This window comes from Anomaloglossus baeobatrachus, unplaced genomic scaffold (genome assembly GCF_048569485.1).
Source record: "Anomaloglossus baeobatrachus isolate aAnoBae1 unplaced genomic scaffold, aAnoBae1.hap1 Scaffold_4649, whole genome shotgun sequence".
NCBI lineage: Eukaryota > Metazoa > Chordata > Amphibia > Anura > Aromobatidae > Anomaloglossus > Anomaloglossus baeobatrachus.
This window is the reverse complement of record NW_027443990.1, coordinates 348-25,117: the sequence shown is the minus strand read 5'-3', so window position 1 is coordinate 25,117 and position 24,770 is coordinate 348. Positions and strand designations below refer to the sequence as shown.

At 46.4% G+C, this 24,770-nt stretch overlaps 16 non-coding genes across 16 annotated transcripts; all 16 read right to left on the bottom strand.

Annotated features, from left to right (window-relative positions):
* Nucleotides 1-292: 292 nt before the first annotated feature.
* LOC142280983 (U2 spliceosomal RNA) lies at nt 293-483 on the bottom strand. The gene has a single exon (XR_012743148.1). It is a non-coding gene; the product is annotated as a U2 spliceosomal RNA (small nuclear RNA).
* A 1,387-nt stretch (nt 484-1,870) lies between these two features.
* LOC142280981 (U2 spliceosomal RNA) lies at nt 1,871-2,061 on the bottom strand. The gene has a single exon (XR_012743146.1). It is a non-coding gene; the product is annotated as a U2 spliceosomal RNA (small nuclear RNA).
* A 1,387-nt stretch (nt 2,062-3,448) lies between these two features.
* LOC142280980 (U2 spliceosomal RNA) lies at nt 3,449-3,639 on the bottom strand. The gene has a single exon (XR_012743145.1). It is a non-coding gene; the product is annotated as a U2 spliceosomal RNA (small nuclear RNA).
* Nucleotides 3,640-5,026: 1,387 nt separating this feature from the next.
* Nucleotides 5,027-5,217, bottom strand: LOC142280979 (U2 spliceosomal RNA). Its single transcript, XR_012743144.1, has one exon. It is a non-coding gene; the product is annotated as a U2 spliceosomal RNA (small nuclear RNA).
* Nucleotides 5,218-6,604: 1,387 nt separating this feature from the next.
* On the bottom strand, nt 6,605-6,795 carry LOC142280978 (U2 spliceosomal RNA). Its single transcript, XR_012743143.1, has one exon. It is a non-coding gene; the product is annotated as a U2 spliceosomal RNA (small nuclear RNA).
* Nucleotides 6,796-8,182: 1,387 nt separating this feature from the next.
* Nucleotides 8,183-8,373, bottom strand: LOC142280977 (U2 spliceosomal RNA). The gene has a single exon (XR_012743142.1). It is a non-coding gene; the product is annotated as a U2 spliceosomal RNA (small nuclear RNA).
* A 1,387-nt stretch (nt 8,374-9,760) lies between these two features.
* Nucleotides 9,761-9,951, bottom strand: LOC142280976 (U2 spliceosomal RNA). Its single transcript, XR_012743141.1, has one exon. It is a non-coding gene; the product is annotated as a U2 spliceosomal RNA (small nuclear RNA).
* Nucleotides 9,952-11,338: 1,387 nt separating this feature from the next.
* On the bottom strand, nt 11,339-11,529 carry LOC142280975 (U2 spliceosomal RNA). Its single transcript, XR_012743140.1, has one exon. It is a non-coding gene; the product is annotated as a U2 spliceosomal RNA (small nuclear RNA).
* Nucleotides 11,530-12,916: 1,387 nt separating this feature from the next.
* Nucleotides 12,917-13,107, bottom strand: LOC142280974 (U2 spliceosomal RNA). Its single transcript, XR_012743139.1, has one exon. It is a non-coding gene; the product is annotated as a U2 spliceosomal RNA (small nuclear RNA).
* Nucleotides 13,108-14,494: 1,387 nt separating this feature from the next.
* Nucleotides 14,495-14,685, bottom strand: LOC142280973 (U2 spliceosomal RNA). The gene has a single exon (XR_012743138.1). It is a non-coding gene; the product is annotated as a U2 spliceosomal RNA (small nuclear RNA).
* Nucleotides 14,686-16,072: 1,387 nt separating this feature from the next.
* LOC142280972 (U2 spliceosomal RNA) lies at nt 16,073-16,263 on the bottom strand. The gene has a single exon (XR_012743137.1). It is a non-coding gene; the product is annotated as a U2 spliceosomal RNA (small nuclear RNA).
* Nucleotides 16,264-17,650: 1,387 nt separating this feature from the next.
* LOC142280991 (U2 spliceosomal RNA) lies at nt 17,651-17,841 on the bottom strand. The gene has a single exon (XR_012743154.1). It is a non-coding gene; the product is annotated as a U2 spliceosomal RNA (small nuclear RNA).
* A 1,387-nt stretch (nt 17,842-19,228) lies between these two features.
* LOC142280990 (U2 spliceosomal RNA) lies at nt 19,229-19,419 on the bottom strand. Its single transcript, XR_012743153.1, has one exon. It is a non-coding gene; the product is annotated as a U2 spliceosomal RNA (small nuclear RNA).
* Nucleotides 19,420-20,806: 1,387 nt separating this feature from the next.
* On the bottom strand, nt 20,807-20,997 carry LOC142280989 (U2 spliceosomal RNA). Its single transcript, XR_012743152.1, has one exon. It is a non-coding gene; the product is annotated as a U2 spliceosomal RNA (small nuclear RNA).
* Nucleotides 20,998-22,384: 1,387 nt separating this feature from the next.
* On the bottom strand, nt 22,385-22,575 carry LOC142280982 (U2 spliceosomal RNA). Its single transcript, XR_012743147.1, has one exon. It is a non-coding gene; the product is annotated as a U2 spliceosomal RNA (small nuclear RNA).
* A 1,387-nt stretch (nt 22,576-23,962) lies between these two features.
* On the bottom strand, nt 23,963-24,153 carry LOC142280971 (U2 spliceosomal RNA). Its single transcript, XR_012743136.1, has one exon. It is a non-coding gene; the product is annotated as a U2 spliceosomal RNA (small nuclear RNA).
* Nucleotides 24,154-24,770: the final 617 nt, after the last annotated feature.

Genomic DNA, 24,770 nt, shown 5'->3' with positions numbered 1-24,770 from the left:
TCCACTTTGTCCAAAAGGGATCTATTCCATTCAATTGCAAATGATCTAGATAAGACAGAGAACTGCAGCACGGGGACATAGCCGAGTTGGTCAGGTTGAGTGGTGATGAGTTTGCTATTTGGATGAATAAAGAAAGTCAAAAGTGTGAAAGATAAAAAACAAAAGGAGGAAGTGTGAAAAGTGAATGGGCCAAATTGAGGTGCATATGAAGACGTATGCTTTCTTCCAATTCATTAAATCGGGCTAATATGAATCAGGTGAATTGAGTTCTGCTTTTGGAAACTGGGTTAAGAAGGGGTGCACCGTTCCTGGAGGTACTGCAATACCAGGTCAATGCGTGGAGTGGACAGAGCAAGCTCTTTTTCCATCTCCCTGTTCTAAAAATCCATTTAATATATGGTCCCCAGATAGGGGACGTATCAGATATTAAACTGATAAGAACAGATACTACACTTGATCTTAGCCAAAAGGCCGAGAAGCGATAACCAGAATTGGTTTGGGCCTCGAGTGGCACCCTGGCCTATGCCGGACACATCTTAGGGAGAGAGAGCGAGAGGGAGACAAACCCACGCCTACACAAGACATTTTGTCACCCAAGCCAACCCTTGAAAAGGCTGCTTTGCAGAGCCAAAACAAGAAGAATGGTGCGTTTTGCAGCCGCCGCCCACTGCAATGAATCTGAATAACTCCTCCTTTAGGGCGCAAGCAACTCCCCTCCCCCTTGCAGTCTTTCCAATTCACGATACAAAAAGACGGACAGGACAGGTTGCCTGACTTTCCGTCACTGCCACCCTTTGCCATCCTTACCCGTAGAAAGCCCTTTCATCATCCCCAAACCCTAATCTTTTCCCTTTCCTTCCCAGCCCCCAAACCCTGCCCTCTGTACCTTTCTCACCACCCGCTTCCCTTCTCCTGTCATCCCCCTACCACCCGGGAAAAAAAGAGATTGCCCCCTCCTTCCACTAGCCCACCCTCCCACCCAAAGAACAACTTCTTCTGCGCAGCTTGTTTTCTAGGCAGCAGCGCTATTGTGATGTCATCGGGGGGCATTGTGACAAGCCGCCAGTGTTCCGTCTCTTCATGTTGTGCACAGTTCAAACGGAAAATACATCAACAGGCAGACTACAGAAAAGCTTACTATCAAAGGTTAGAGGGGGGCTTTCTCAGAGGGCTTTTTACAGTTTTTCTATTCCCAATTAGCCGTTTAAGTGTACTTATTGAAAGTAGTAATTCTTTCATAGGCCGCCCTTTCTTAGTATTTGACGTTCCTTATATTGCGGTATGAGGCTTCGCAGTAGGTTGCAAACATTCATCACCCATGACTGTCCCCAATTGAGCTCAGAAGCTCAATGTCTATCATGACCTCTCTTTTAGAATGTCCAAGAGCAAGCAAACTATTCCTCCAGGAGAGGGCGCCAACAGACTACTAAAGAGATCATCATTACTCAAAGAAAACCCCAAAAACCAATGCATGATAGGAATAAACAGGTAACTTTCTTTGGAGTGGAAGCGGAGAGATCGCACCAGATGCCAATTCTAGATGTTATCACACCTGTGGTCACTGCAGCAGCAGGTGAATCCACTTTGTCCAAAAGGGATCTATTCCATTCAATTGCAAATGATCTAGATAAGACAGAGAACTGCAGCACGGGGACATAGCCGAGTTGGTCAGGTTGAGTGGTGATGAGTTTGCTATTTGGATGAATAAAGAAAGTCAAAAGTGTGAAAGATAAAAAACAAAAGGAGGAAGTGTGAAAAGTGAATGGGCCAAATTGAGGTGCATATGAAGACGTATGCTTTCTTCCAATTCATTAAATCGGGCTAATATGAATCAGGTGAATTGAGTTCTGCTTTTGGAAACTGGGTTAAGAAGGGGTGCACCGTTCCTGGAGGTACTGCAATACCAGGTCAATGCGTGGAGTGGACAGAGCAAGCTCTTTTTCCATCTCCCTGTTCTAAAAATCCATTTAATATATGGTCCCCAGATAGGGGACGTATCAGATATTAAACTGATAAGAACAGATACTACACTTGATCTTAGCCAAAAGGCCGAGAAGCGATAACCAGAATTGGTTTGGGCCTCGAGTGGCACCCTGGCCTATGCCGGACACATCTTAGGGAGAGAGAGCGAGAGGGAGACAAACCCACGCCTACACAAGACATTTTGTCACCCAAGCCAACCCTTGAAAAGGCTGCTTTGCAGAGCCAAAACAAGAAGAATGGTGCGTTTTGCAGCCGCCGCCCACTGCAATGAATCTGAATAACTCCTCCTTTAGGGCGCAAGCAACTCCCCTCCCCCTTGCAGTCTTTCCAATTCACGATACAAAAAGACGGACAGGACAGGTTGCCTGACTTTCCGTCACTGCCACCCTTTGCCATCCTTACCCGTAGAAAGCCCTTTCATCATCCCCAAACCCTAATCTTTTCCCTTTCCTTCCCAGCCCCCAAACCCTGCCCTCTGTACCTTTCTCACCACCCGCTTCCCTTCTCCTGTCATCCCCCTACCACCCGGGAAAAAAAGAGATTGCCCCCTCCTTCCACTAGCCCACCCTCCCACCCAAAGAACAACTTCTTCTGCGCAGCTTGTTTTCTAGGCAGCAGCGCTATTGTGATGTCATCGGGGGGCATTGTGACAAGCCGCCAGTGTTCCGTCTCTTCATGTTGTGCACAGTTCAAACGGAAAATACATCAACAGGCAGACTACAGAAAAGCTTACTATCAAAGGTTAGAGGGGGGCTTTCTCAGAGGGCTTTTTACAGTTTTTCTATTCCCAATTAGCCGTTTAAGTGTACTTATTGAAAGTAGTAATTCTTTCATAGGCCGCCCTTTCTTAGTATTTGACGTTCCTTATATTGCGGTATGAGGCTTCGCAGTAGGTTGCAAACATTCATCACCCATGACTGTCCCCAATTGAGCTCAGAAGCTCAATGTCTATCATGACCTCTCTTTTAGAATGTCCAAGAGCAAGCAAACTATTCCTCCAGGAGAGGGCGCCAACAGACTACTAAAGAGATCATCATTACTCAAAGAAAACCCCAAAAACCAATGCATGATAGGAATAAACAGGTAACTTTCTTTGGAGTGGAAGCGGAGAGATCGCACCAGATGCCAATTCTAGATGTTATCACACCTGTGGTCACTGCAGCAGCAGGTGAATCCACTTTGTCCAAAAGGGATCTATTCCATTCAATTGCAAATGATCTAGATAAGACAGAGAACTGCAGCACGGGGACATAGCCGAGTTGGTCAGGTTGAGTGGTGATGAGTTTGCTATTTGGATGAATAAAGAAAGTCAAAAGTGTGAAAGATAAAAAACAAAAGGAGGAAGTGTGAAAAGTGAATGGGCCAAATTGAGGTGCATATGAAGACGTATGCTTTCTTCCAATTCATTAAATCGGGCTAATATGAATCAGGTGAATTGAGTTCTGCTTTTGGAAACTGGGTTAAGAAGGGGTGCACCGTTCCTGGAGGTACTGCAATACCAGGTCAATGCGTGGAGTGGACAGAGCAAGCTCTTTTTCCATCTCCCTGTTCTAAAAATCCATTTAATATATGGTCCCCAGATAGGGGACGTATCAGATATTAAACTGATAAGAACAGATACTACACTTGATCTTAGCCAAAAGGCCGAGAAGCGATAACCAGAATTGGTTTGGGCCTCGAGTGGCACCCTGGCCTATGCCGGACACATCTTAGGGAGAGAGAGCGAGAGGGAGACAAACCCACGCCTACACAAGACATTTTGTCACCCAAGCCAACCCTTGAAAAGGCTGCTTTGCAGAGCCAAAACAAGAAGAATGGTGCGTTTTGCAGCCGCCGCCCACTGCAATGAATCTGAATAACTCCTCCTTTAGGGCGCAAGCAACTCCCCTCCCCCTTGCAGTCTTTCCAATTCACGATACAAAAAGACGGACAGGACAGGTTGCCTGACTTTCCGTCACTGCCACCCTTTGCCATCCTTACCCGTAGAAAGCCCTTTCATCATCCCCAAACCCTAATCTTTTCCCTTTCCTTCCCAGCCCCCAAACCCTGCCCTCTGTACCTTTCTCACCACCCGCTTCCCTTCTCCTGTCATCCCCCTACCACCCGGGAAAAAAAGAGATTGCCCCCTCCTTCCACTAGCCCACCCTCCCACCCAAAGAACAACTTCTTCTGCGCAGCTTGTTTTCTAGGCAGCAGCGCTATTGTGATGTCATCGGGGGGCATTGTGACAAGCCGCCAGTGTTCCGTCTCTTCATGTTGTGCACAGTTCAAACGGAAAATACATCAACAGGCAGACTACAGAAAAGCTTACTATCAAAGGTTAGAGGGGGGCTTTCTCAGAGGGCTTTTTACAGTTTTTCTATTCCCAATTAGCCGTTTAAGTGTACTTATTGAAAGTAGTAATTCTTTCATAGGCCGCCCTTTCTTAGTATTTGACGTTCCTTATATTGCGGTATGAGGCTTCGCAGTAGGTTGCAAACATTCATCACCCATGACTGTCCCCAATTGAGCTCAGAAGCTCAATGTCTATCATGACCTCTCTTTTAGAATGTCCAAGAGCAAGCAAACTATTCCTCCAGGAGAGGGCGCCAACAGACTACTAAAGAGATCATCATTACTCAAAGAAAACCCCAAAAACCAATGCATGATAGGAATAAACAGGTAACTTTCTTTGGAGTGGAAGCGGAGAGATCGCACCAGATGCCAATTCTAGATGTTATCACACCTGTGGTCACTGCAGCAGCAGGTGAATCCACTTTGTCCAAAAGGGATCTATTCCATTCAATTGCAAATGATCTAGATAAGACAGAGAACTGCAGCACGGGGACATAGCCGAGTTGGTCAGGTTGAGTGGTGATGAGTTTGCTATTTGGATGAATAAAGAAAGTCAAAAGTGTGAAAGATAAAAAACAAAAGGAGGAAGTGTGAAAAGTGAATGGGCCAAATTGAGGTGCATATGAAGACGTATGCTTTCTTCCAATTCATTAAATCGGGCTAATATGAATCAGGTGAATTGAGTTCTGCTTTTGGAAACTGGGTTAAGAAGGGGTGCACCGTTCCTGGAGGTACTGCAATACCAGGTCAATGCGTGGAGTGGACAGAGCAAGCTCTTTTTCCATCTCCCTGTTCTAAAAATCCATTTAATATATGGTCCCCAGATAGGGGACGTATCAGATATTAAACTGATAAGAACAGATACTACACTTGATCTTAGCCAAAAGGCCGAGAAGCGATAACCAGAATTGGTTTGGGCCTCGAGTGGCACCCTGGCCTATGCCGGACACATCTTAGGGAGAGAGAGCGAGAGGGAGACAAACCCACGCCTACACAAGACATTTTGTCACCCAAGCCAACCCTTGAAAAGGCTGCTTTGCAGAGCCAAAACAAGAAGAATGGTGCGTTTTGCAGCCGCCGCCCACTGCAATGAATCTGAATAACTCCTCCTTTAGGGCGCAAGCAACTCCCCTCCCCCTTGCAGTCTTTCCAATTCACGATACAAAAAGACGGACAGGACAGGTTGCCTGACTTTCCGTCACTGCCACCCTTTGCCATCCTTACCCGTAGAAAGCCCTTTCATCATCCCCAAACCCTAATCTTTTCCCTTTCCTTCCCAGCCCCCAAACCCTGCCCTCTGTACCTTTCTCACCACCCGCTTCCCTTCTCCTGTCATCCCCCTACCACCCGGGAAAAAAAGAGATTGCCCCCTCCTTCCACTAGCCCACCCTCCCACCCAAAGAACAACTTCTTCTGCGCAGCTTGTTTTCTAGGCAGCAGCGCTATTGTGATGTCATCGGGGGGCATTGTGACAAGCCGCCAGTGTTCCGTCTCTTCATGTTGTGCACAGTTCAAACGGAAAATACATCAACAGGCAGACTACAGAAAAGCTTACTATCAAAGGTTAGAGGGGGGCTTTCTCAGAGGGCTTTTTACAGTTTTTCTATTCCCAATTAGCCGTTTAAGTGTACTTATTGAAAGTAGTAATTCTTTCATAGGCCGCCCTTTCTTAGTATTTGACGTTCCTTATATTGCGGTATGAGGCTTCGCAGTAGGTTGCAAACATTCATCACCCATGACTGTCCCCAATTGAGCTCAGAAGCTCAATGTCTATCATGACCTCTCTTTTAGAATGTCCAAGAGCAAGCAAACTATTCCTCCAGGAGAGGGCGCCAACAGACTACTAAAGAGATCATCATTACTCAAAGAAAACCCCAAAAACCAATGCATGATAGGAATAAACAGGTAACTTTCTTTGGAGTGGAAGCGGAGAGATCGCACCAGATGCCAATTCTAGATGTTATCACACCTGTGGTCACTGCAGCAGCAGGTGAATCCACTTTGTCCAAAAGGGATCTATTCCATTCAATTGCAAATGATCTAGATAAGACAGAGAACTGCAGCACGGGGACATAGCCGAGTTGGTCAGGTTGAGTGGTGATGAGTTTGCTATTTGGATGAATAAAGAAAGTCAAAAGTGTGAAAGATAAAAAACAAAAGGAGGAAGTGTGAAAAGTGAATGGGCCAAATTGAGGTGCATATGAAGACGTATGCTTTCTTCCAATTCATTAAATCGGGCTAATATGAATCAGGTGAATTGAGTTCTGCTTTTGGAAACTGGGTTAAGAAGGGGTGCACCGTTCCTGGAGGTACTGCAATACCAGGTCAATGCGTGGAGTGGACAGAGCAAGCTCTTTTTCCATCTCCCTGTTCTAAAAATCCATTTAATATATGGTCCCCAGATAGGGGACGTATCAGATATTAAACTGATAAGAACAGATACTACACTTGATCTTAGCCAAAAGGCCGAGAAGCGATAACCAGAATTGGTTTGGGCCTCGAGTGGCACCCTGGCCTATGCCGGACACATCTTAGGGAGAGAGAGCGAGAGGGAGACAAACCCACGCCTACACAAGACATTTTGTCACCCAAGCCAACCCTTGAAAAGGCTGCTTTGCAGAGCCAAAACAAGAAGAATGGTGCGTTTTGCAGCCGCCGCCCACTGCAATGAATCTGAATAACTCCTCCTTTAGGGCGCAAGCAACTCCCCTCCCCCTTGCAGTCTTTCCAATTCACGATACAAAAAGACGGACAGGACAGGTTGCCTGACTTTCCGTCACTGCCACCCTTTGCCATCCTTACCCGTAGAAAGCCCTTTCATCATCACCAAACCCTAATCTTTTCCCTTTCCTTCCCAGCCCCCAAACCCTGCCCTCTGTACCTTTCTCACCACCCGCTTCCCTTCTCCTGTCATCCCCCTACCACCCGGGAAAAAAAGAGATTGCCCCCTCCTTCCACTAGCCCACCCTCCCACCCAAAGAACAACTTCTTCTGCGCAGCTTGTTTTCTAGGCAGCAGCGCTATTGTGATGTCATCGGGGGGCATTGTGACAAGCCGCCAGTGTTCCGTCTCTTCATGTTGTGCACAGTTCAAACGGAAAATACATCAACAGGCAGACTACAGAAAAGCTTACTATCAAAGGTTAGAGGGGGGCTTTCTCAGAGGGCTTTTTACAGTTTTTCTATTCCCAATTAGCCGTTTAAGTGTACTTATTGAAAGTAGTAATTCTTTCATAGGCCGCCCTTTCTTAGTATTTGACGTTCCTTATATTGCGGTATGAGGCTTCGCAGTAGGTTGCAAACATTCATCACCCATGACTGTCCCCAATTGAGCTCAGAAGCTCAATGTCTATCATGACCTCTCTTTTAGAATGTCCAAGAGCAAGCAAACTATTCCTCCAGGAGAGGGCGCCAACAGACTACTAAAGAGATCATCATTACTCAAAGAAAACCCCAAAAACCAATGCATGATAGGAATAAACAGGTAACTTTCTTTGGAGTGGAAGCGGAGAGATCGCACCAGATGCCAATTCTAGATGTTATCACACCTGTGGTCACTGCAGCAGCAGGTGAATCCACTTTGTCCAAAAGGGATCTATTCCATTCAATTGCAAATGATCTAGATAAGACAGAGAACTGCAGCACGGGGACATAGCCGAGTTGGTCAGGTTGAGTGGTGATGAGTTTGCTATTTGGATGAATAAAGAAAGTCAAAAGTGTGAAAGATAAAAAACAAAAGGAGGAAGTGTGAAAAGTGAATGGGCCAAATTGAGGTGCATATGAAGACGTATGCTTTCTTCCAATTCATTAAATCGGGCTAATATGAATCAGGTGAATTGAGTTCTGCTTTTGGAAACTGGGTTAAGAAGGGGTGCACCGTTCCTGGAGGTACTGCAATACCAGGTCAATGCGTGGAGTGGACAGAGCAAGCTCTTTTTCCATCTCCCTGTTCTAAAAATCCATTTAATATATGGTCCCCAGATAGGGGACGTATCAGATATTAAACTGATAAGAACAGATACTACACTTGATCTTAGCCAAAAGGCCGAGAAGCGATAACCAGAATTGGTTTGGGCCTCGAGTGGCACCCTGGCCTATGCCGGACACATCTTAGGGAGAGAGAGCGAGAGGGAGACAAACCCACGCCTACACAAGACATTTTGTCACCCAAGCCAACCCTTGAAAAGGCTGCTTTGCAGAGCCAAAACAAGAAGAATGGTGCGTTTTGCAGCCGCCGCCCACTGCAATGAATCTGAATAACTCCTCCTTTAGGGCGCAAGCAACTCCCCTCCCCCTTGCAGTCTTTCCAATTCACGATACAAAAAGACGGACAGGACAGGTTGCCTGACTTTCCGTCACTGCCACCCTTTGCCATCCTTACCCGTAGAAAGCCCTTTCATCATTCCCAAACCCTAATCTTTTCCCTTTCCTTCCCAGCCCCCAAACCCTGCCCTCTGTACCTTTCTCACCACCCGCTTCCCTTCTCCTGTCATCCCCCTACCACCCGGGAAAAAAAGAGATTGCCCCCTCCTTCCACTAGCCCACCCTCCCACCCAAAGAACAACTTCTTCTGCGCAGCTTGTTTTCTAGGCAGCAGCGCTATTGTGATGTCATCGGGGGGCATTGTGACAAGCCGCCAGTGTTCCGTCTCTTCATGTTGTGCACAGTTCAAACGGAAAATACATCAACAGGCAGACTACAGAAAAGCTTACTATCAAAGGTTAGAGGGGGGCTTTCTCAGAGGGCTTTTTACAGTTTTTCTATTCCCAATTAGCCGTTTAAGTGTACTTATTGAAAGTAGTAATTCTTTCATAGGCCGCCCTTTCTTAGTATTTGACGTTCCTTATATTGCGGTATGAGGCTTCGCAGTAGGTTGCAAACATTCATCACCCATGACTGTCCCCAATTGAGCTCAGAAGCTCAATGTCTATCATGACCTCTCTTTTAGAATGTCCAAGAGCAAGCAAACTATTCCTCCAGGAGAGGGCGCCAACAGACTACTAAAGAGATCATCATTACTCAAAGAAAACCCCAAAAACCAATGCATGATAGGAATAAACAGGTAACTTTCTTTGGAGTGGAAGCGGAGAGATCGCACCAGATGCCAATTCTAGATGTTATCACACCTGTGGTCACTGCAGCAGCAGGTGAATCCACTTTGTCCAAAAGGGATCTATTCCATTCAATTGCAAATGATCTAGATAAGACAGAGAACTGCAGCACGGGGACATAGCCGAGTTGGTCAGGTTGAGTGGTGATGAGTTTGCTATTTGGATGAATAAAGAAAGTCAAAAGTGTGAAAGATAAAAAACAAAAGGAGGAAGTGTGAAAAGTGAATGGGCCAAATTGAGGTGCATATGAAGACGTATGCTTTCTTCCAATTCATTAAATCGGGCTAATATGAATCAGGTGAATTGAGTTCTGCTTTTGGAAACTGGGTTAAGAAGGGGTGCACCGTTCCTGGAGGTACTGCAATACCAGGTCAATGCGTGGAGTGGACAGAGCAAGCTCTTTTTCCATCTCCCTGTTCTAAAAATCCATTTAATATATGGTCCCCAGATAGGGGACGTATCAGATATTAAACTGATAAGAACAGATACTACACTTGATCTTAGCCAAAAGGCCGAGAAGCGATAACCAGAATTGGTTTGGGCCTCGAGTGGCACCCTGGCCTATGCCGGACACATCTTAGGGAGAGAGAGCGAGAGGGAGACAAACCCACGCCTACACAAGACATTTTGTCACCCAAGCCAACCCTTGAAAAGGCTGCTTTGCAGAGCCAAAACAAGAAGAATGGTGCGTTTTGCAGCCGCCGCCCACTGCAATGAATCTGAATAACTCCTCCTTTAGGGCGCAAGCAACTCCCCTCCCCCTTGCAGTCTTTCCAATTCACGATACAAAAAGACGGACAGGACAGGTTGCCTGACTTTCCGTCACTGCCACCCTTTGCCATCCTTACCCGTAGAAAGCCCTTTCATCATCCCCAAACCCTAATCTTTTCCCTTTCCTTCCCAGCCCCCAAACCCTGCCCTCTGTACCTTTCTCACCACCCGCTTCCCTTCTCCTGTCATCCCCCTACCACCCGGGAAAAAAAGAGATTGCCCCCTCCTTCCACTAGCCCACCCTCCCACCCAAAGAACAACTTCTTCTGCGCAGCTTGTTTTCTAGGCAGCAGCGCTATTGTGATGTCATCGGGGGGCATTGTGACAAGCCGCCAGTGTTCCGTCTCTTCATGTTGTGCACAGTTCAAACGGAAAATACATCAACAGGCAGACTACAGAAAAGCTTACTATCAAAGGTTAGAGGGGGGCTTTCTCAGAGGGCTTTTTACAGTTTTTCTATTCCCAATTAGCCGTTTAAGTGTACTTATTGAAAGTAGTAATTCTTTCATAGGCCGCCCTTTCTTAGTATTTGACGTTCCTTATATTGCGGTATGAGGCTTCGCAGTAGGTTGCAAACATTCATCACCCATGACTGTCCCCAATTGAGCTCAGAAGCTCAATGTCTATCATGACCTCTCTTTTAGAATGTCCAAGAGCAAGCAAACTATTCCTCCAGGAGAGGGCGCCAACAGACTACTAAAGAGATCATCATTACTCAAAGAAAACCCCAAAAACCAATGCATGATAGGAATAAACAGGTAACTTTCTTTGGAGTGGAAGCGGAGAGATCGCACCAGATGCCAATTCTAGATGTTATCACACCTGTGGTCACTGCAGCAGCAGGTGAATCCACTTTGTCCAAAAGGGATCTATTCCATTCAATTGCAAATGATCTAGATAAGACAGAGAACTGCAGCACGGGGACATAGCCGAGTTGGTCAGGTTGAGTGGTGATGAGTTTGCTATTTGGATGAATAAAGAAAGTCAAAAGTGTGAAAGATAAAAAACAAAAGGAGGAAGTGTGAAAAGTGAATGGGCCAAATTGAGGTGCATATGAAGACGTATGCTTTCTTCCAATTCATTAAATCGGGCTAATATGAATCAGGTGAATTGAGTTCTGCTTTTGGAAACTGGGTTAAGAAGGGGTGCACCGTTCCTGGAGGTACTGCAATACCAGGTCAATGCGTGGAGTGGACAGAGCAAGCTCTTTTTCCATCTCCCTGTTCTAAAAATCCATTTAATATATGGTCCCCAGATAGGGGACGTATCAGATATTAAACTGATAAGAACAGATACTACACTTGATCTTAGCCAAAAGGCCGAGAAGCGATAACCAGAATTGGTTTGGGCCTCGAGTGGCACCCTGGCCTATGCCGGACACATCTTAGGGAGAGAGAGCGAGAGGGAGACAAACCCACGCCTACACAAGACATTTTGTCACCCAAGCCAACCCTTGAAAAGGCTGCTTTGCAGAGCCAAAACAAGAAGAATGGTGCGTTTTGCAGCCGCCGCCCACTGCAATGAATCTGAATAACTCCTCCTTTAGGGCGCAAGCAACTCCCCTCCCCCTTGCAGTCTTTCCAATTCACGATACAAAAAGACGGACAGGACAGGTTGCCTGACTTTCCGTCACTGCCACCCTTTGCCATCCTTACCCGTAGAAAGCCCTTTCATCATCCCCAAACCCTAATCTTTTCCCTTTCCTTCCCAGCCCCCAAACCCTGCCCTCTGTACCTTTCTCACCACCCGCTTCCCTTCTCCTGTCATCCCCCTACCACCCGGGAAAAAAAGAGATTGCCCCCTCCTTCCACTAGCCCACCCTCCCACCCAAAGAACAACTTCTTCTGCGCAGCTTGTTTTCTAGGCAGCAGCGCTATTGTGATGTCATCGGGGGGCATTGTGACAAGCCGCCAGTGTTCCGTCTCTTCATGTTGTGCACAGTTCAAACGGAAAATACATCAACAGGCAGACTACAGAAAAGCTTACTATCAAAGGTTAGAGGGGGGCTTTCTCAGAGGGCTTTTTACAGTTTTTCTATTCCCAATTAGCCGTTTAAGTGTACTTATTGAAAGTAGTAATTCTTTCATAGGCCGCCCTTTCTTAGTATTTGACGTTCCTTATATTGCGGTATGAGGCTTCGCAGTAGGTTGCAAACATTCATCACCCATGACTGTCCCCAATTGAGCTCAGAAGCTCAATGTCTATCATGACCTCTCTTTTAGAATGTCCAAGAGCAAGCAAACTATTCCTCCAGGAGAGGGCGCCAACAGACTACTAAAGAGATCATCATTACTCAAAGAAAACCCCAAAAACCAATGCATGATAGGAATAAACAGGTAACTTTCTTTGGAGTGGAAGCGGAGAGATCGCACCAGATGCCAATTCTAGATGTTATCACACCTGTGGTCACTGCAGCAGCAGGTGAATCCACTTTGTCCAAAAGGGATCTATTCCATTCAATTGCAAATGATCTAGATAAGACAGAGAACTGCAGCACGGGGACATAGCCGAGTTGGTCAGGTTGAGTGGTGATGAGTTTGCTATTTGGATGAATAAAGAAAGTCAAAAGTGTGAAAGATAAAAAACAAAAGGAGGAAGTGTGAAAAGTGAATGGGCCAAATTGAGGTGCATATGAAGACGTATGCTTTCTTCCAATTCATTAAATCGGGCTAATATGAATCAGGTGAATTGAGTTCTGCTTTTGGAAACTGGGTTAAGAAGGGGTGCACCGTTCCTGGAGGTACTGCAATACCAGGTCAATGCGTGGAGTGGACAGAGCAAGCTCTTTTTCCATCTCCCTGTTCTAAAAATCCATTTAATATATGGTCCCCAGATAGGGGACGTATCAGATATTAAACTGATAAGAACAGATACTACACTTGATCTTAGCCAAAAGGCCGAGAAGCGATAACCAGAATTGGTTTGGGCCTCGAGTGGCACCCTGGCCTATGCCGGACACATCTTAGGGAGAGAGAGCGAGAGGGAGACAAACCCACGCCTACACAAGACATTTTGTCACCCAAGCCAACCCTTGAAAAGGCTGCTTTGCAGAGCCAAAACAAGAAGAATGGTGCGTTTTGCAGCCGCCGCCCACTGCAATGAATCTGAATAACTCCTCCTTTAGGGCGCAAGCAACTCCCCTCCCCCTTGCAGTCTTTCCAATTCACGATACAAAAAGACGGACAGGACAGGTTGCCTGACTTTCCGTCACTGCCACCCTTTGCCATCCTTACCCGTAGAAAGCCCTTTCATCATCCCCAAACCCTAATCTTTTCCCTTTCCTTCCCAGCCCCCAAACCCTGCCCTCTGTACCTTTCTCACCACCCGCTTCCCTTCTCCTGTCATCCCCCTACCACCCGGGAAAAAAAGAGATTGCCCCCTCCTTCCACTAGCCCACCCTCCCACCCAAAGAACAACTTCTTCTGCGCAGCTTGTTTTCTAGGCAGCAGCGCTATTGTGATGTCATCGGGGGGCATTGTGACAAGCCGCCAGTGTTCCGTCTCTTCATGTTGTGCACAGTTCAAACGGAAAATACATCAACAGGCAGACTACAGAAAAGCTTACTATCAAAGGTTAGAGGGGGGCTTTCTCAGAGGGCTTTTTACAGTTTTTCTATTCCCAATTAGCCGTTTAAGTGTACTTATTGAAAGTAGTAATTCTTTCATAGGCCGCCCTTTCTTAGTATTTGACGTTCCTTATATTGCGGTATGAGGCTTCGCAGTAGGTTGCAAACATTCATCACCCATGACTGTCCCCAATTGAGCTCAGAAGCTCAATGTCTATCATGACCTCTCTTTTAGAATGTCCAAGAGCAAGCAAACTATTCCTCCAGGAGAGGGCGCCAACAGACTACTAAAGAGATCATCATTACTCAAAGAAAACCCCAAAAACCAATGCATGATAGGAATAAACAGGTAACTTTCTTTGGAGTGGAAGCGGAGAGATCGCACCAGATGCCAATTCTAGATGTTATCACACCTGTGGTCACTGCAGCAGCAGGTGAATCCACTTTGTCCAAAAGGGATCTATTCCATTCAATTGCAAATGATCTAGATAAGACAGAGAACTGCAGCACGGGGACATAGCCGAGTTGGTCAGGTTGAGTGGTGATGAGTTTGCTATTTGGATGAATAAAGAAAGTCAAAAGTGTGAAAGATAAAAAACAAAAGGAGGAAGTGTGAAAAGTGAATGGGCCAAATTGAGGTGCATATGAAGACGTATGCTTTCTTCCAATTCATTAAATCGGGCTAATATGAATCAGGTGAATTGAGTTCTGCTTTTGGAAACTGGGTTAAGAAGGGGTGCACCGTTCCTGGAGGTACTGCAATACCAGGTCAATGCGTGGAGTGGACAGAGCAAGCTCTTTTTCCATCTCCCTGTTCTAAAAATCCATTTAATATATGGTCCCCAGATAGGGGACGTATCAGATATTAAACTGATAAGAACAGATACTACACTTGATCTTAGCCAAAAGGCCGAGAAGCGATAACCAGAATTGGTTTGGGCCTCGAGTGGCACCCTGGCCTATGCCGGACACATCTTAGGGAGAGAGAGCGAGAGGGAGACAAACCCACGCCTACACAAGACATTTTGTCACCCAAGCCAACCCTTGAAAAGGCTGCTTTGCAGAGCCAAAACAAGAAGAATGGTGCGTTTTGCAGCCGCCGCCCACTGCAATGAATCTGAATAACTCCTCCTTTAGGGCGCAAGCAACTCCCCTCCCCCTTGCAGTCTTTCCAATTCACGATACAAAAAGACGGACAGGACAGGTTGCCTGACTTTCCGTCACTGCCACCCTTTGCCATCCTTACCCGTAGAAAGCCCTTTCATCATCCCCAAATCCTAATCTTTTCCCTTTCCTTCCCAGCCCCCAAACCCTGCCCTCTGTACCTTTCTCACCACCCGCTTCCCTTCTCCTGTCATCCCCCTACCACCCGGGAAAAAAAGAGATTGCCCCCTCCTTCCACTAGCCCACCCTCCCACCCAAAGAACAACTTCTTCTGCGCAGCTTGTTTTCTAGGCAGCAGCGCTATTGTGATGTCATCGGGGGGCATTGTGACAAGCCGCCAGTGTTCCGTCTCTTCATGTTGTGCACAGTTCAAACGGAAAATACATCAACAGGCAGACTACAGAAAAGCTTACTATCAAAGGTTAGAGGGGGGCTTTCTCAGAGGGCTTTTTACAGTTTTTCTATTCCCAATTAGCCGTTTAAGTGTACTTATTGAAAGTAGTAATTCTTTCATAGGCCGCCCTTTCTTAGTATTTGACGTTCCTTATATTGCGGTATGAGGCTTCGCAGTAGGTTGCAAACATTCATCACCCATGACTGTCCCCAATTGAGCTCAGAAGCTCAATGTCTATCATGACCTCTCTTTTAGAATGTCCAAGAGCAAGCAAACTATTCCTCCAGGAGAGGGCGCCAACAGACTACTAAAGAGATCATCATTACTCAAAGAAAACCCCAAAAACCAATGCATGATAGGAATAAACAGGTAACTTTCTTTGGAGTGGAAGCGGAGAGATCGCACCAGATGCCAATTCTAGATGTTATCACACCTGTGGTCACTGCAGCAGCAGGTGAATCCACTTTGTCCAAAAGGGATCTATTCCATTCAATTGCAAATGATCTAGATAAGACAGAGAACTGCAGCACGGGGACATAGCCGAGTTGGTCAGGTTGAGTGGTGATGAGTTTGCTATTTGGATGAATAAAGAAAGTCAAAAGTGTGAAAGATAAAAAACAAAAGGAGGAAGTGTGAAAAGTGAATGGGCCAAATTGAGGTGCATATGAAGACGTATGCTTTCTTCCAATTCATTAAATCGGGCTAATATGAATCAGGTGAATTGAGTTCTGCTTTTGGAAACTGGGTTAAGAAGGGGTGCACCGTTCCTGGAGGTACTGCAATACCAGGTCAATGCGTGGAGTGGACAGAGCAAGCTCTTTTTCCATCTCCCTGTTCTAAAAATCCATTTAATATATGGTCCCCAGATAGGGGACGTATCAGATATTAAACTGATAAGAACAGATACTACACTTGATCTTAGCCAAAAGGCCGAGAAGCGATAACCAGAATTGGTTTGGGCCTCGAGTGGCACCCTGGCCTATGCCGGACACATCTTAGGGAGAGAGAGCGAGAGGGAGACAAACCCACGCCTACACAAGACATTTTGTCACCCAAGCCAACCCTTGAAAAGGCTGCTTTGCAGAGCCAAAACAAGAAGAATGGTGCGTTTTGCAGCCGCCGCCCACTGCAATGAATCTGAATAACTCCTCCTTTAGGGCGCAAGCAACTCCCCTCCCCCTTGCAGTCTTTCCAATTCACGATACAAAAAGACGGACAGGACAGGTTGCCTGACTTTCCGTCACTGCCACCCTTTGCCATCCTTACCCGTAGAAAGCCCTTTCATCATCCCCAAACCCTAATCTTTTCCCTTTCCTTCCCAGCCCCCAAACCCTGCCCTCTGTACCTTTCTCACCACCCGCTTCCCTTCTCCTGTCATCCCCCTACCACCCGGGAAAAAAAGAGATTGCCCCCTCCTTCCACTAGCCCACCCTCCCACCCAAAGAACAACTTCTTCTGCGCAGCTTGTTTTCTAGGCAGCAGCGCTATTGTGATGTCATCGGGGGGCATTGTGACAAGCCGCCAGTGTTCCGTCTCTTCATGTTGTGCACAGTTCAAACGGAAAATACATCAACAGGCAGACTACAGAAAAGCTTACTATCAAAGGTTAGAGGGGGGCTTTCTCAGAGGGCTTTTTACAGTTTTTCTATTCCCAATTAGCCGTTTAAGTGTACTTATTGAAAGTAGTAATTCTTTCATAGGCCGCCCTTTCTTAGTATTTGACATTCCTTATATTGCGGTATGAGGCTTCGCAGTAGGTTGCAAACATTCATCACCCATGACTGTCCCCAATTGAGCTCAGAAGCTCAATGTCTATCATGACCTCTCTTTTAGAATGTCCAAGAGCAAGCAAACTATTCCTCCAGGAGAGGGCGCCAACAGACTACTAAAGAGATCATCATTACTCAAAGAAAACCCCAAAAACCAATGCATGATAGGAATAAACAGGTAACTTTCTTTGGAGTGGAAGCGGAGAGATCGCACCAGATGCCAATTCTAGATGTTATCACACCTGTGGTCACTGCAGCAGCAGGTGAATCCACTTTGTCCAAAAGGGATCTATTCCATTCAATTGCAAATGATCTAGATAAGACAGAGAACTGCAGCACGGGGACATAGCCGAGTTGGTCAGGTTGAGTGGTGATGAGTTTGCTATTTGGATGAATAAAGAAAGTCAAAAGTGTGAAAGATAAAAAACAAAAGGAGGAAGTGTGAAAAGTGAATGGGCCAAATTGAGGTGCATATGAAGACGTATGCTTTCTTCCAATTCATTAAATCGGGCTAATATGAATCAGGTGAATTGAGTTCTGCTTTTGGAAACTGGGTTAAGAAGGGGTGCACCGTTCCTGGAGGTACTGCAATACCAGGTCAATGCGTGGAGTGGACAGAGCAAGCTCTTTTTCCATCTCCCTGTTCTAAAAATCCATTTAATATATGGTCCCCAGATAGGGGACGTATCAGATATTAAACTGATAAGAACAGATACTACACTTGATCTTAGCCAAAAGGCCGAGAAGCGATAACCAGAATTGGTTTGGGCCTCGAGTGGCACCCTGGCCTATGCCGGACACATCTTAGGGAGAGAGAGCGAGAGGGAGACAAACCCACGCCTACACAAGACATTTTGTCACCCAAGCCAACCCTTGAAAAGGCTGCTTTGCAGAGCCAAAACAAGAAGAATGGTGCGTTTTGCAGCCGCCGCCCACTGCAATGAATCTGAATAACTCCTCCTTTAGGGCGCAAGCAACTCCCCTCCCCCTTGCAGTCTTTCCAATTCACGATACAAAAAGACGGACAGGACAGGTTGCCTGACTTTCCGTCACTGCCACCCTTTGCCATCCTTACCCGTAGAAAGCCCTTTCATCATCCCCAAACCCTAATCTTTTCCCTTTCCTTCCCAGCCCCCAAACCCTGCCCTCTGTACCTTTCTCACCACCCGCTTCCCTTCTCCTGTCATCCCCCTACCACCCGGGAAAAAAAGAGATTGCCCCCTCCTTCCACTAGCCCACCCTCCCACCCAAAGAACAACTTCTTCTGCGCAGCTTGTTTTCTAGGCAGCAGCGCTATTGTGATGTCATCGGGGGGCATTGTGACAAGCCGCCAGTGTTCCGTCTCTTCATGTTGTGCACAGTTCAAACGGAAAATACATCAACAGGCAGACTACAGAAAAGCTTACTATCAAAGGTTAGAGGGGGGCTTTCTCAGAGGGCTTTTTACAGTTTTTCTATTCCCAATTAGCCGTTTAAGTGTACTTATTGAAAGTAGTAATTCTTTCATAGGCCGCCCTTTCTTAGTATTTGACGTTCCTTATATTGCGGTATGAGGCTTCGCAGTAGGTTGCAAACATTCATCACCCATGACTGTCCCCAATTGAGCTCAGAAGCTCAATGTCTATCATGACCTCTCTTTTAGAATGTCCAAGAGCAAGCAAACTATTCCTCCAGGAGAGGGCGCCAACAGACTACTAAAGAGATCATCATTACTCAAAGAAAACCCCAAAAACCAATGCATGATAGGAATAAACAGGTAACTTTCTTTGGAGTGGAAGCGGAGAGATCGCACCAGATGCCAATTCTAGATGTTATCACACCTGTGGTCACTGCAGCAGCAGGTGAATCCACTTTGTCCAAAAGGGATCTATTCCATTCAATTGCAAATGATCTAGATAAGACAGAGAACTGCAGCACGGGGACATAGCCGAGTTGGTCAGGTTGAGTGGTGATGAGTTTGCTATTTGGATGAATAAAGAAAGTCAAAAGTGTGAAAGATAAAAAACAAAAGGAGGAAGTGTGAAAAGTGAATGGGCCAAATTGAGGTGCATATGAAGACGTATGCTTTCTTCCAATTCATTAAATCGGGCTAATATGAATCAGGTGAATTGAGTTCTGCTTTTGGAAACTGGGTTAAGAAGGGGTGCACCGTTCCTGGAGGTACTGCAATACCAGGTCAATGCGTGGAGTGGACAGAGCAAGCTCTTTTTCCATCTCCCTGTTCTAAAAATCCATTTAATATATGGTCCCCAGATAGGGGACGTATCAGATATTAAACTGATAAGAACAGATACTACACTTGATCTTAGCCAAAAGGCCGAGAAGCGATAACCAGAATTGGTTTGGGCCTCGAGTGGCACCCTGGCCTATGCCGGACACATCTTAGGGAGAGAGAGCGAGAGGGAGACAAACCCACGCCTACACAAGACATTTTGTCACCCAAGCCAACCCTTGAAAAGGCTGCTTTGCAGAGCCAAAACAAGAAGAATGGTGCGTTTTGCAGCCGCCGCCCACTGCAATGAATCTGAATAACTCCTCCTTTAGGGCGCAAGCAACTCCCCTCCCCCTTGCAGTCTTTCCAATTCACGATACAAAAAGACGGACAGGACAGGTTGCCTGACTTTCCGTCACTGCCACCCTTTGCCATCCTTACCCGTAGAAAGCCCTTTCATCATCCCCAAACCCTAATCTTTTCCCTTTCCTTCCCAGCCCCCAAACCCTGCCCTCTGTACCTTTCTCACCACCCGCTTCCCTTCTCCTGTCATCCCCCTACCACCCGGGAAAAAAAGAGATTGCCCCCTCCTTCCACTAGCCCACCCTCCCACCCAAAGAACAACTTCTTCTGCGCAGCTTGTTTTCTAGGCAGCAGCGCTATTGTGATGTCATCGGGGGGCATTGTGACAAGCCGCCAGTGTTCCGTCTCTTCATGTTGTGCACAGTTCAAACGGAAAATACATCAACAGGCAGACTACAGAAAAGCTTACTATCAAAGGTTAGAGGGGGGCTTTCTCAGAGGGCTTTTTACAGTTTTTCTATTCCCAATTAGCCGTTTAAGTGTACTTATTGAAAGTAGTAATTCTTTCATAGGCCGCCCTTTCTTAGTATTTGACGTTCCTTATATTGCGGTATGAGGCTTCGCAGTAGGTTGCAAACATTCATCACCCATGACTGTCCCCAATTGAGCTCAGAAGCTCAATGTCTATCATGACCTCTCTTTTAGAATGTCCAAGAGCAAGCAAACTATTCCTCCAGGAGAGGGCGCCAACAGACTACTAAAGAGATCATCATTACTCAAAGAAAACCCCAAAAACCAATGCATGATAGGAATAAACAGGTAACTTTCTTTGGAGTGGAAGCGGAGAGATCGCACCAGATGCCAATTCTAGATGTTATCACACCTGTGGTCACTGCAGCAGCAGGTGAATCCACTTTGTCCAAAAGGGATCTATTCCATTCAATTGCAAATGATCTAGATAAGACAGAGAACTGCAGCACGGGGACATAGCCGAGTTGGTCAGGTTGAGTGGTGATGAGTTTGCTATTTGGATGAATAAAGAAAGTCAAAAGTGTGAAAGATAAAAAACAAAAGGAGGAAGTGTGAAAAGTGAATGGGCCAAATTGAGGTGCATATGAAGACGTATGCTTTCTTCCAATTCATTAAATCGGGCTAATATGAATCAGGTGAATTGAGTTCTGCTTTTGGAAACTGGGTTAAGAAGGGGTGCACCGTTCCTGGAGGTACTGCAATACCAGGTCAATGCGTGGAGTGGACAGAGCAAGCTCTTTTTCCATCTCCCTGTTCTAAAAATCCATTTAATATATGGTCCCCAGATAGGGGACGTATCAGATATTAAACTGATAAGAACAGATACTACACTTGATCTTAGCCAAAAGGCCGAGAAGCGATAACCAGAATTGGTTTGGGCCTCGAGTGGCACCCTGGCCTATGCCGGACACATCTTAGGGAGAGAGAGCGAGAGGGAGACAAACCCACGCCTACACAAGACATTTTGTCACCCAAGCCAACCCTTGAAAAGGCTGCTTTGCAGAGCCAAAACAAGAAGAATGGTGCGTTTTGCAGCCGCCGCCCACTGCAATGAATCTGAATAACTCCTCCTTTAGGGCGCAAGCAACTCCCCTCCCCCTTGCAGTCTTTCCAATTCACGATACAAAAAGACGGACAGGACAGGTTGCCTGACTTTCCGTCACTGCCACCCTTTGCCATCCTTACCCGTAGAAAGCCCTTTCATCATCCCCAAACCCTAATCTTTTCCCTTTCCTTCCCAGCCCCCAAACCCTGCCCTCTGTACCTTTCTCACCACCCGCTTCCCTTCTCCTGTCATCCCCCTACCACCCGGGAAAAAAAGAGATTGCCCCCTCCTTCCACTAGCCCACCCTCCCACCCAAAGAACAACTTCTTCTGCGCAGCTTGTTTTCTAGGCAGCAGCGCTATTGTGATGTCATCGGGGGGCATTGTGACAAGCCGCCAGTGTTCCGTCTCTTCATGTTGTGCACAGTTCAAACGGAAAATACATCAACAGGCAGACTACAGAAAAGCTTACTATCAAAGGTTAGAGGGGGGCTTTCTCAGAGGGCTTTTTACAGTTTTTCTATTCCCAATTAGCCGTTTAAGTGTACTTATTGAAAGTAGTAATTCTTTCATAGGCCGCCCTTTCTTAGTATTTGACGTTCCTTATATTGCGGTATGAGGCTTCGCAGTAGGTTGCAAACATTCATCACCCATGACTGTCCCCAATTGAGCTCAGAAGCTCAATGTCTATCATGACCTCTCTTTTAGAATGTCCAAGAGCAAGCAAACTATTCCTCCAGGAGAGGGCGCCAACAGACTACTAAAGAGATCATCATTACTCAAAGAAAACCCCAAAAACCAATGCATGATAGGAATAAACAGGTAACTTTCTTTGGAGTGGAAGCGGAGAGATCGCACCAGATGCCAATTCTAGATGTTATCACACCTGTGGTCACTGCAGCAGCAGGTGAATCCACTTTGTCCAAAAGGGATCTATTCCATTCAATTGCAAATGATCTAGATAAGACAGAGAACTGCAGCACGGGGACATAGCCGAGTTGGTCAGGTTGAGTGGTGATGAGTTTGCTATTTGGATGAATAAAGAAAGTCAAAAGTGTGAAAGATAAAAAACAAAAGGAGGAAGTGTGAAAAGTGAATGGGCCAAATTGAGGTGCATATGAAGACGTATGCTTTCTTCCAATTCATTAAATCGGGCTAATATGAATCAGGTGAATTGAGTTCTGCTTTTGGAAACTGGGTTAAGAAGGGGTGCACCGTTCCTGGAGGTACTGCAATACCAGGTCAATGCGTGGAGTGGACAGAGCAAGCTCTTTTTCCATCTCCCTGTTCTAAAAATCCATTTAATATATGGTCCCCAGATAGGGGACGTATCAGATATTAAACTGATAAGAACAGATACTACACTTGATCTTAGCCAAAAGGCCGAGAAGCGATAACCAGAATTGGTTTGGGCCTCGAGTGGCACCCTGGCCTATGCCGGACACATCTTAGGGAGAGAGAGCGAGAGGGAGACAAACCCACGCCTACACAAGACATTTTGTCACCCAAGCCAACCCTTGAAAAGGCTGCTTTGCAGAGCCAAAACAAGAAGAATGGTGCGTTTTGCAGCCGCCGCCCACTGCAATGAATCTGAATAACTCCTCCTTTAGGGCGCAAGCAACTCCCCTCCCCCTTGCAGTCTTTCCAATTCACGATACAAAAAGACGGACAGGACAGGTTGCCTGACTTTCCGTCACTGCCACCCTTTGCCATCCTTACCCGTAGAAAGCCCTTTCATCATCCCCAAACCCTAATCTTTTCCCTTTCCTTCCCAGCCCCCAAACCCTGCCCTCTGTACCTTTCTCACCACCCGCTTCCCTTCTCCTGTCATCCCCCTACCACCCGGGAAAAAAAGAGATTGCCCCCTCCTTCCACTAGCCCACCCTCCCACCCAAAGAACAACTTCTTCTGCGCAGCTTGTTTTCTAGGCAGCAGCGCTATTGTGATGTCATCGGGGGGCATTGTGACAAGCCGCCAGTGTTCCGTCTCTTCATGTTGTGCACAGTTCAAACGGAAAATACATCAACAGGCAGACTACAGAAAAGCTTACTATCAAAGGTTAGAGGGGGGCTTTCTCAGAGGGCTTTTTACAGTTTTTCTATTCCCAATTAGCCGTTTAAGTGTACTTATTGAAAGTAGTAATTCTTTCATAGGCCGCCCTTTCTTAGTATTTGACGTTCCTTATATTGCGGTATGAGGCTTCGCAGTAGGTTGCAAACATTCATCACCCATGACTGTCCCCAATTGAGCTCAGAAGCTCAATGTCTATCATGACCTCTCTTTTAGAATGTCCAAGAGCAAGCAAACTATTCCTCCAGGAGAGGGCGCCAACAGACTACTAAAGAGATCATCATTACTCAAAGAAAACCCCAAAAACCAATGCATGATAGGAATAAACAGGTAACTTTCTTTGGAGTGGAAGCGGAGAGATCGCACCAGATGCCAATTCTAGATGTTATCACACCTGTGGTCACTGCAGCAGCAGGTGAATCCACTTTGTCCAAAAGGGATCTATTCCATTCAATTGCAAATGATCTAGATAAGACAGAGAACTGCAGCACGGGGACATAGCCGAGTTGGTCAGGTTGAGTGGTGATGAGTTTGCTATTTGGATGAATAAAGAAAGTCAAAAGTGTGAAAGATAAAAAACAAAAGGAGGAAGTGTGAAAAGTGAATGGGCCAAATTGAGGTGCATATGAAGACGTATGCTTTCTTCCAATTCATTAAATCGGGCTAATATGAATCAGGTGAATTGAGTTCTGCTTTTGGAAACTGGGTTAAGAAGGGGTGCACCGTTCCTGGAGGTACTGCAATACCAGGTCAATGCGTGGAGTGGACAGAGCAAGCTCTTTTTCCATCTCCCTGTTCTAAAAATCCATTTAATATATGGTCCCCAGATAGGGGACGTATCAGATATTAAACTGATAAGAACAGATACTACACTTGATCTTAGCCAAAAGGCCGAGAAGCGATAACCAGAATTGGTTTGGGCCTCGAGTGGCACCCTGGCCTATGCCGGACACATCTTAGGGAGAGAGAGCGAGAGGGAGACAAACCCACGCCTACACAAGACATTTTGTCACCCAAGCCAACCCTTGAAAAGGCTGCTTTGCAGAGCCAAAACAAGAAGAATGGTGCGTTTTGCAGCCGCCGCCCACTGCAATGAATCTGAATAACTCCTCCTTTAGGGCGCAAGCAACTCCCCTCCCCCTTGCAGTCTTTCCAATTCACGATACAAAAAGACGGACAGGACAGGTTGCCTGACTTTCCGTCACTGCCACCCTTTGCCATCCTTACCCGTAGAAAGCCCTTTCATCATCCCCAAACCCTAATCTTTTCCCTTTCCTTCCCAGCCCCCAAACCCTGCCCTCTGTACCTTTCTCACCACCCGCTTCCCTTCTCCTGTCATCCCCCTACCACCCGGGAAAAAAAGAGATTGCCCCCTCCTTCCACTAGCCCACCCTCCCACCCAAAGAACAACTTCTTCTGCGCAGCTTGTTTTCTAGGCAGCAGCGCTATTGTGATGTCATCGGGGGGCATTGTGACAAGCCGCCAGTGTTCCGTCTCTTCATGTTGTGCACAGTTCAAAC